This window comes from Aotus nancymaae, unplaced genomic scaffold, assembly GCF_030222135.1.
Source record: "Aotus nancymaae isolate 86718 unplaced genomic scaffold, 86718_ANA_hifiasm-v0.15.2.pri h1tg000131l, whole genome shotgun sequence".
Lineage (NCBI taxonomy): Eukaryota > Metazoa > Chordata > Mammalia > Primates > Aotidae > Aotus > Aotus nancymaae.
The window spans coordinates 3,055,684-3,065,609 of NW_026988546.1; positions in this window are offsets into that span (position 1 = coordinate 3,055,684).

The window sequence follows — 9,926 nt, forward strand, 5'->3', positions numbered from 1 at the left end:
AAAAACAAAAAATATGATGTCATATTTGTCTTGTCTAAATAGATACAAGCTCAGTATTACCATTACTTAAAAAGCAAAATAAAAATAAAATAATTCTTCGTTTCCTGAGAGACAAGAGTGGGGTATTTATATAGTTTCTCTTTTCTTGTTTGTTAAAACTTCATTTGGCCTTCATTTTACTAAATGTGTGGGTGTAAGATACAAAATTTCCTGTAAGTACAGCAAGAACTTTAAAATATAAAGGAAAGTGGCTTTTTCCCCAACCCTAAATTATAAACTCTTAGTCAACACTAAGAAAGGGAAAGGGGCTCAATAAGGATAACAAAAGCTTGTTTCCCAACTGAAGAGCTGGCCTTTCTCCTAGGGAGAGCTTCTCCCACCTCCCCTCCGTGCATCAGCTGCCTCTGGAATTAGCCTCGGCCCTTGAACAACATGCGTTTGAACTGTGCAGACCCACTAATACACAGATTTTTTCCATAAAAGTTACATGGAGTGTGCCTGCCTCTCTTGCACGCTCTCCAACCTCTGACACCCCTCAGACAGCAAGACCAACTCCTACTCTTCCTTCTCCTCCTCAGCCTGCTCAATGTGAAGACGATGGGCATAAAGATCTTCATGTTGATCCACTTCCACCTAATGTATTTACTAATATATATTAGTGTACATATTATATTACATATATATTAGTATATACATATATTTACTAATCTAGCAGTAAATACATTTTCTGCTATGATTTTCTTAGTAACACTGTCTTTTCTCTAGCTTACCTCACTGTAAGAATACAGTATATGATACACGCAGCCAACAAAATGTGCTAATCGATTATTTATGCTCTTGGTAAGGTCTCCGGTTAACAATAATTAATAGATAAATTTAGAGAGAGTCAAAAGTTATTCAAGAGTTAGTCACAGATTTTTGGCTGAGTTGGGGAGGGAGAGTGTCAGTGGCCCTAACACCTGCATTGTTCAAGGGGTGACTGTACCCCTCTCAGCTTCACTGGCCCCTCGTTTGACTCCACATGCCGCACCTCTCTGGCCACTTCAACTGAAAGCAATAAACATGAGCTCCTCAACCACACCCAACCAAGTTCACGGAGCTCCTACGGTCCATGAATTGGCATCTTTTCTTTTTGTGACCACCAAGTGCATGTACTTTTGTAAGGCCTAATCTTTTTTTATTTGTTTAAAAGCCTTTATTATTTTAGGTTCAGGAATACAGTGCAGGTTTTTTTTTTTTTTTTTGAGACGGAGTTTCGCTCGTTACCCAGGCTGGAGTGCAATGGCGCGATCTCGGCTCACCGCAACCTCCGCCTCCTGGGTTCAGGCAATTCTCCTGCCCCAGCCTCCTGAGTAGCTGGGATTACAGGCACGCGCCACCGTGCCCAGCTAATTTTTTGTATTAGTAGAGACGGGGTTTCACCATATTGACCAGGATGGTCTCGATCTGTTGACCTCGTGATCCACCCGCCTCGGCCTCCCAAAGTGCTGGGATTACAGGCGTGAGCCACCGCGCCTGGCCTGCCATCTTAATCATAAAGTCTTTGCCCGTTCCTATGTTCATAATGGCATTGCCTAGGCTGTCTCCCAGGGTTTTCATAGTTTTGGGTTTTACATTTAAGTCTTCAATCCATCTTGAGTTGATTTTTGCATATGGCGTAAGGAAGGGGTACAGTTTCAATTTTCTGCATATGGCTAGCCAGATGTGGCACCATTTATTGAATAGAGTCCTTTCCCCATAGCTTGTTTTTGTCAACTGTGTCAAAGATCAGAGATCAGATGGTAGTAGGTGTGCAGCCTTATTTCTGGGCTCTCTATTCTGTTCCATTGGTCTATGTGTCTGTTTTTGTACTATTCCTATGCTGTTTTGGTTATTGTAGCCCTGTAGTATAGATTGAAGCCTGGTAGTGTGATGTCTCCTTCTTTTTTCTTAGGATTGCCTTGACTATTTGGGCCTTTTTAAGGTTCTATGTAAACTTTAAAATAGTTTTTCTAGTTCTGTGAAGAATGTCATAGTTTGATAGGAATAGCATTGAATCTGTGAATTGCTTTGGCCATTTTAATATTGATTCTTCCTCTCCATGAGCATGGAATGATTTTCAACATGTTTGTGTCTTCTCTCATTTCTTTGAGCAGTGTTTTGTGGTTCTCATTGTAGAGATCTTTCACCTCCCTGATTAGGTGTATTCCTAGGTATTGTATTCCTTTTGTAGTAATTGTGAATGGAAGTCCATTCCTGATTTGGCCTTCTGCTTGTCTCTTTTTGGTGTAGGAATGCCAGTAATTTTTTGTACATTGATTTCGTATCCTGAAACCTTGCTGAAGTTGTTTATCAGCCTAAGGAGGTTTTGAGCTGAGAATATGGGGTTTTCTAGATATAGAATCATGTCAAACAGGGATAATTTGACTGCCTCTCTTCCTATTTGGATGCCCTTTATTTGTTTCTCTTCCCTGACTGCTCTGGCCAGCACTTCTAATACTATGTTGAATAGGAGTGGTGAGAGAGGGCACCCTTGTCTTGTGCTGGTTTTCAAGGGTAATTAGTATATCTAACGCCTTAAACACTTATCATTTATTGGTGTTGGGAGCATTCCAAATCTTTTTCTCTACCTATTTTGAGACATACAAGAAATTATGGTTCATTATAATCACCCTGCTATGCTATTGAACACTACAACTTGTTCCTTCTTTTTAATGTGTTTTTGTACTCATTAACCAACCTCTCTTCATTCCCTCTTCCCCTGTACCATTACCAGCCTCTGGTAACCACCATCCTACTCTCTACTTTCATGAGCTCAACTTTTTTAGTTTCCACGTAAGTGAGAACATGTGATATTTGTCTCTTGGTGTCTGGCTTGATTCACTTAACAAGTCTTCTAGATCCATCCATGTTGCTGCAAATGACAGAATTTCATCAATTTTTATGGCTGAATAATATTTCACTGTGTATAAGTGCTGCATTTTCTTTACCCATTCATCTGCTGATGGACACTTAATGTTGATTCCGTATCTTGGCTACTGTGAATAATACTGCAATAAACGTGGGAGTGCAGATATCTCTTCCACATAGTGATTTCTTTTCTTTTGGATATATACCCAACAGTAGAATTGCTGGATCATATGGTAGAGCTATTTTTTTTTTTTTTTTTTGAGGAACCTCCATATCGTTTTCCACAGTGACTCTACTAATTTGCATAACTACCAACGGTATGTTAAAGCAAACTAAATATGGTCTGAGAAGGACTATGTACCTCTATGTTTGAATCCTTATGGATTAACTGTAATATAACTTAATAGGTAGACAAGATTGAAAACCTAACTTAGGAGTATGTGCCTGTAACAATAGCTGAGTCCTGGCCAATCTCAGCAGCCATATGTCAACCACTCGTATACTCCTCAGTGTTCAAACTGTGTTCAAATAAGGCAAACACCAACTGGCAACCAATCCAACTGTTTCTGTACTTCACTTCTAATTTCTGTACATCACGTTCCTTTGTCTATAAATTTGTTCTGACCATGAGGCACCCCTGGAGTCCCTCTGAATCTGCTGTGATTCTGGGGGCTGTCTGATTCATAAATCATTGTTTTTTTCTTGCTCAATTAAACTCCATTAAATTTGTCTGAATTTTTTTTAACAAGAGTATAAAAGTTTCCCTTTCTCCATATCCTCATCTGCATATTTTTTGTCTTTTTGATAATAGCCAGTTTAACTGGAGTGAGATGATATCTCATTGTTGTTTCAATTTGCATTTTCCTGATGATTAGAGATGAACATTTTTTTCGTATCTCTGTTGGCCATTTGTATGTCTGCTTAGTGAAATGTATATTCAGATCATTTGCCTATTTTTTAATCAATTTTTTTTGGCTAATGAGTTCTCTATATATTCTGGGTTATAATCCCTTATCAGATGAATAGTTTGCAAATACTTTCTCCCATTCTGTAAGTTGTCTCTTCATTCTGCTGATTGTTTCCTTTGCTGTGTAAAAGCTTTGAAGCTTGATGTAATGCCATTTGTCTGCCTGTACTTTTGCACTCTTGTGTTATATTTTGTAAGATCTTTTGAGGTCTTAATAAAATATTTGCCCAGAACCAATGATCTGAAGTGTTTCTCCAGTGTTTTCTCCTAGTAGTTTTATAGTTTCAGGTCTTCCATTTAAGTCTTTAATTCATTTTAATTTCATTTTTGTATATGGTGAGAGACAGGTCAAGTTTCATTCTTCTGCATGTGAATATGCAGTTTTTCCAGCACCATTTATTGAAGAGATTGTCTTTTCCCCAGGGTATGTTTTTGGTATCTTTGTTGAAAATGAGTTGGCTGTAAATGCGTAGATTTATTTCTGGGTTCTCTATTCTGCTCCATTGTTCTATGTGTCCGTTTTTTAATTTTTTGCCAATACCATGCTGTTTTGGTTATTATAGCTTTGTAGTATATATTGAAGTACAGAAGTTTGATGCCTCCAGCTTTGTTCTTTTTGCTCAGGATTGTTTTTGGATATTTGGGGTCTTTTGTGGTTCCATACCAATTTTAGAATTGCTTTTTCCAGTTCTGTGAAGAATGTCATTGGTATTTTGATAGAAGTTGCACTGAATCTGCAGAATCGCCATGGGTAGTACAGACATTTTAACAATATTAATTTTTCCAATCCATTATCATGAAATATCTTTCCATTTTGTGTGTCCTCTTTAATTCTTCTCATCAGTGTTTTATAATACTGATGTATGAGTTTATGATACTGATGTATAATACTGATGTATAAGAGTACACAATTGCAATGATGGTGGTGTTAGCATGGGAGTAGGGGGCTGGTGAGCACAAGACTATGTACACCTTCTGTGCACATTCACTCTGGTGGTAGGGGCCACTCAGAGCTGGGGGCAGGTCTGTGATTTTCCATGTTTTCATTGTATAGATTTTTCACGTCTTTGGTTAAGTTTACTTCTAGGTATTTTTTCTTTACAAGCTATTATAAATGGGATGCTTTCTTCATTTATTTTTCAGGTTATTTGCCGCTGGTGTAAAGAAATGCTACTAATTTTTGTATGTTGATTTCGTATCCTGAAACTTTGCCGGATTTATCAGATCTAACAGTTTTTTTTACGGAATCTTTAGGTTTTTCTAAACATATGATCATGTCATCTGTGAACAAGGATAATGTGACTTATTTTCCAGTTTAGATGCCTTTTATTTCTATCTCTTGCTTAATTGTTCTGGCTAGAACTTCCAAAAATGTGTCAAATAAAGTTGGTGAAAGTGGGCATCTTGTTTTGTTCCAGATCTTACAGGAAAGGCTTTCAATTTCTCCCCATTCAGTAGGATGTTAGCTGTGAGTTTGTCATATATGACTTCTATTGTTCTGAAGCATGCACATTTTATACTCAGTTTTTTTCAAGAGTTTTTTTTTTTTTTAATCATAAAGGGATGTTGAATTTTATCAAATAGTTTTTCAGCATCTATCAAAACGGTCACTTGTTTTTGTTCTTGATTCTGTTAGTATGGCATGTTTATTGATTTGTGTATTTGGAACCATCCTTGCATCCCTGGGATGAATCCCACTTGATCACAATGAATGATCTTTTTAATGTGTTGCTGAATTTGACTTGCTAGTATTTTGTTGGGGATTTTTGCATCTATGCTTATCACAGATAAAAGCCTGTAGTTCTCTTTTTGCATGTGTGTCCTTGTGTGGTTTTGGTATCACAGTAATGCTTGTCTTGCAGAATGAGTTTGGAAGTATTCGCTCCTCTTCAATTTTTTGGGATATTTTGAGTAGAATTGATATTAGTTCTTTAAATGTTTGGGGACATTCAGCAGTGAAGCCATCAGATGCTGGGTTTTTCTCTGGTAGAATACATTTTACTACTGTTTCAGTCTTGTTACTTATTATTGGTCTGTTCTGGTTTTCTATTTCTTCGTGGTTCAATCTTGGTAGGTTGTATGTGTACAGGAATTTATCTGTTTATTCTAGGCTTACCAATTTGTTGGCATATAATTGTTCAGAATAGTCTCTAGTGATCCTTTGTATATCTGTGGTATCAGTTTTAATGTCTCCTTTTTCATCTCTGATTTTATTTGGGCTTTCTCCTTTTTTTTTTCTTAGTCTTGCTAATGTTTTGTCAACTTTATTTTTCAAAAAATAACTTTCATTGATCCCTTGTTTTTTTTTGTTTTATTTCTGCTGTAGTTTTCATTCTTTCTTTCCTTCTACTACTTTTGGGTTGAGTTTGTTCTAGCTTCTCTAGTTCCTAGAGGCCTATCACTAGGTTGTTTATTTGAGATTCTACTACTTTTCTGACATAGGCATTTGTTTTTACCTCTTAGAACTACTTTTGCTGTATCCCATAGGTTTTGGTATATTGTGTTTCTGTTTTCATTTGTTTCAAGGAATTTTAAAATTTCCTTTTAAATTTCTCTATGGACCCACTTGTTGTTCAGTAGTATGTGCTTTAAGATACTTGATATGATTTCAGTTTTTAAAAATTTATTAAGACCTGTTTTGTGACCTAACATATGGTCTGTCCTGGAGACTGTTCTATGTGCTGATGAGAAGAATGTGTATTCTGCAGGTGTTGAATGGGGTGTTCTGTAAATGTCTATTAGGTTCATTCGATCTACAGTGCAGTTTAGTATCTCTAAATTGATCTTTTTGTTTGGATGATCTGTTCATTGTTGAATGTGGAGTGTTAAAGACCACTTCTAGTATTGTATTCCAGTCAATATATCCCTTTAGGTCTATTAATATTTGTTTTATATATTTGGGTGCTCTGGTGTTGAGTGCATATATATTTACAATTGTTATATCCTTTTCCTGCATTGACCTCTGTATCATTAAATACTTGCCTTCTTTGTCTTTTTAAAACTGTTCTTAAGTCCACTGTATGCAATTTATGTATAGCTACTCATGATCTTTCTTAGTTTCTATTTGCACGTGGTATCCTTGTTACATATTTCTGTATTGCCTATCTCTTAACCAATATAGTTTTATTTTTAAGTCTTCATACTTAATATATAAATTGTTTACTTACAGTATTAGAGCATTCTGAATTTGCCTATTTTCTTTCTTTTACCAGCAAGTTGAATACCTTCAGATGTGTTCTTGTTACATGTTAGAAGAACATGTAGGGGGGAGACCCCATAAGTGCTGAGGCAGGAGTCAGAAGCCTCAGCTTATTTCCATATAAATAATGAAGAAGAAAATAACTAGAGATATAACCATAGTAGTTATTAGTTATTCATAGGTGATCTTAATTCTTTTACTAATGCCTTTCAGGTCTCAAAATGTGAACCTGGAGTGACATTGTGAAAGGAATGACTCTAAAGCAAGACGCTGTGAGCCCTCTGTCATGCCCCTGTAAGGGCTGCTGGAGTGTGCCTCAGCTGTGTGGCAGCATCAGTACTGGGAAAGCGCCTGCTGTTTAGCCAGCTAGGGAAGGAGACGTCCAAGATGGCCAAGAAGTGTCCTTCCTTGGGGGAGTTAGAAAACTCTGCTCCTCCAAGCTCTTGCGGTAGGCCTGATGGCTGTCAGGTAGGCCTGCAGACATCTAGGGGCTTAATTGTCTCTATGTGATGCTGTGCTTCAGTGGTCATGCTCCATGTCCACTCTCATGTTCCACTTCTGCACCTGGTTCATTTTTCTTAAAAGAGATAATCAGTAAAAGTAATATAAATCTTAATGTCTTTGTTCTTTCTTGACAAGTATGGAAAAGTGCTGACGCGTTATGCTCCCTACCTCATCTCAGCTACTAGAAAGCCTTGGGCCCCTACCTATATGACACGTGATGTATTTGACCCTATCAATGCCACACCCTCCCTACCCTGCCCCCAGCTTTGCACCACGTCCTATCTACCCTGTCCTTAGCTTTGTACTCAATAAAAATCAGAGCATTCAGGCACTCGGGGCCACTGGTGGACTCCTCGCTTTGGTTGGCAGTGGAATCCTGGGCCCAAACTCCCTTTTCTCTATCTCTGGGTCTTGTGTCTTTTATTTCTACAGTTTCTCATCTCCACACCAGCAGAGAGGGGTTCAAAGGACCCTGTAGGGCTGGACCCGACATGTTAGCATTCGTTTTTTTTTTTTTTTCAGATTGAAGAAATCCTTTTAGCACTTTCTTTAATACACGGCTGATGTTGATGAATTCCCTCAGAAGCAGAGTCTTTACCTCTCCTTCATGTTTGAAGGATTGCTTTACTGGGTACAGTAATCGGCTAGCAGTCCTTTTTTCCTTCAGCACTTTTGATATAGCATCCCATTTTCTCCTGGCTTGCAGGGTTCCCACTGAGAAATCTGCTGAAAGCTGTATTAGGGCTCCATCGAATGTGATATGGTTCTTTCCTCTCACTGGTTTGAGTATTATTTTTTATTTTGCTAATTTGATTATAATATGATTGGGGATTTCCTCTTTGGGTTGCATTTTGTTAATCTCTGAGCTTCCTGTACCTAACTGGTGTCATCTTTCTCCAGATTTATGAAATATTCAGCCATCATTTCCTTAAATATGCTTTCTAGGCATTTTTCTCTCTTATCTACTTCAGAAATTCCCATTAGGTGGACATTAGTTTGCTTGGTAGTGCATCATAATTTTTGTAGGCCTTCTTCTTTTTTTATTATTTTTATTTTTGCTTCTCTGATTTGGTAATAAAGCTCACTAATTCTTTTCTCTGTTTGATCAAGTCTGCTGTTGAAGCTTTCTACTGAGTTTTCAATTATTGCATTCTTTATTTCTAGGATTTCTATTTGATTTTTAAATTGTTTCTATTTCATTGTCAAATTTCTCATTTTGTTCCTGGATTGTTTTGCAAATTTCATTTAGTTTTCTCCTCATATTTTCTTGTGATTCCCTTAACTTCTTTAAGGAGATCATTCTGAATTCTCTGACATTTCATAGATCTTCAAATCTTCTGGGTCCATTGGTGGAGCTTTGTTGGTTTCTTTTGGTCATGTCATATTTCCCTGAGTTTTCAAAATCTTTGTTTCTTTACACTGATGCCTGCACATTAGAGAAGATATCCACCTCTTCCAGCTTTTGCAGGTGTTCTTTGGTGCTGCCAGATCTTTCCTACTTAGTATCAGAACTTAAGTAGTGGCCTGTTGTTTCTTCACTTTCTGGGAAGGACTTATAATGAGCACCAGAACTAAAACACTGGCCTAGAACTAACTCATTGCCTGCCATTGTTTCATGGTCCGAGGAAGACTTATAGTGAATGCCAGAAGTTAAACATTATTCAGGAACTATACTGCTGCCCTGCCACTGTTTCACAGTCTGGGGGAAGACTTACATGGGCAAGAGAACTTAATCCTCACCTTTTAGTTGTTTCCAGGTCAATGAGAAACTCCACATTAGCACCTGAGCCTTGTGGAAAAATCTGGCCAGCTATTCAAGACTTCCCACAGATTGTACCCCCTGGAGTTCTATGGCATCAGCTAGTCTCTTCAATGTGGCACATAGTAGCCACCAAGAGCAATGCCCCAGCCACTGCAGTGAGTGCCCCACTCTGTGATCCTAACTCATCCCAGGTGGTTCAGCCCTTCTGGCCCTTCCAATGGTTCCTTTGGAATAAGACCAGAATGGGTTTCCTTTGAAGATTCCCAGACTGCTGGAGAGAGTGAATGTTCACCTTCAATTCCCTCCTCTTATCTCAGAAACTGTGAGTCTAGGGAAATTCTCTGTGAGTGGCATTATGCCAGTTTGGGGGAGGGGGTGGCACAATCTGAAATGATCGTTTCTCTTGCTGATCATGGTTTCTCTAGATTTTGTAGACCTAGGGGGTTTCTCTACTTCTCCCCTAAGTTCTGGTGAAATCACAGTGGCATTCTTATCTTTGAATAGTGTCTAATTGTATTTTTGTGAGGGTAATGATGCCAGGGATCTTCTATTCTGCTATCTTGCTACCATTTAAAACAAAACTGCAACAAGCAAACAACCCCCGC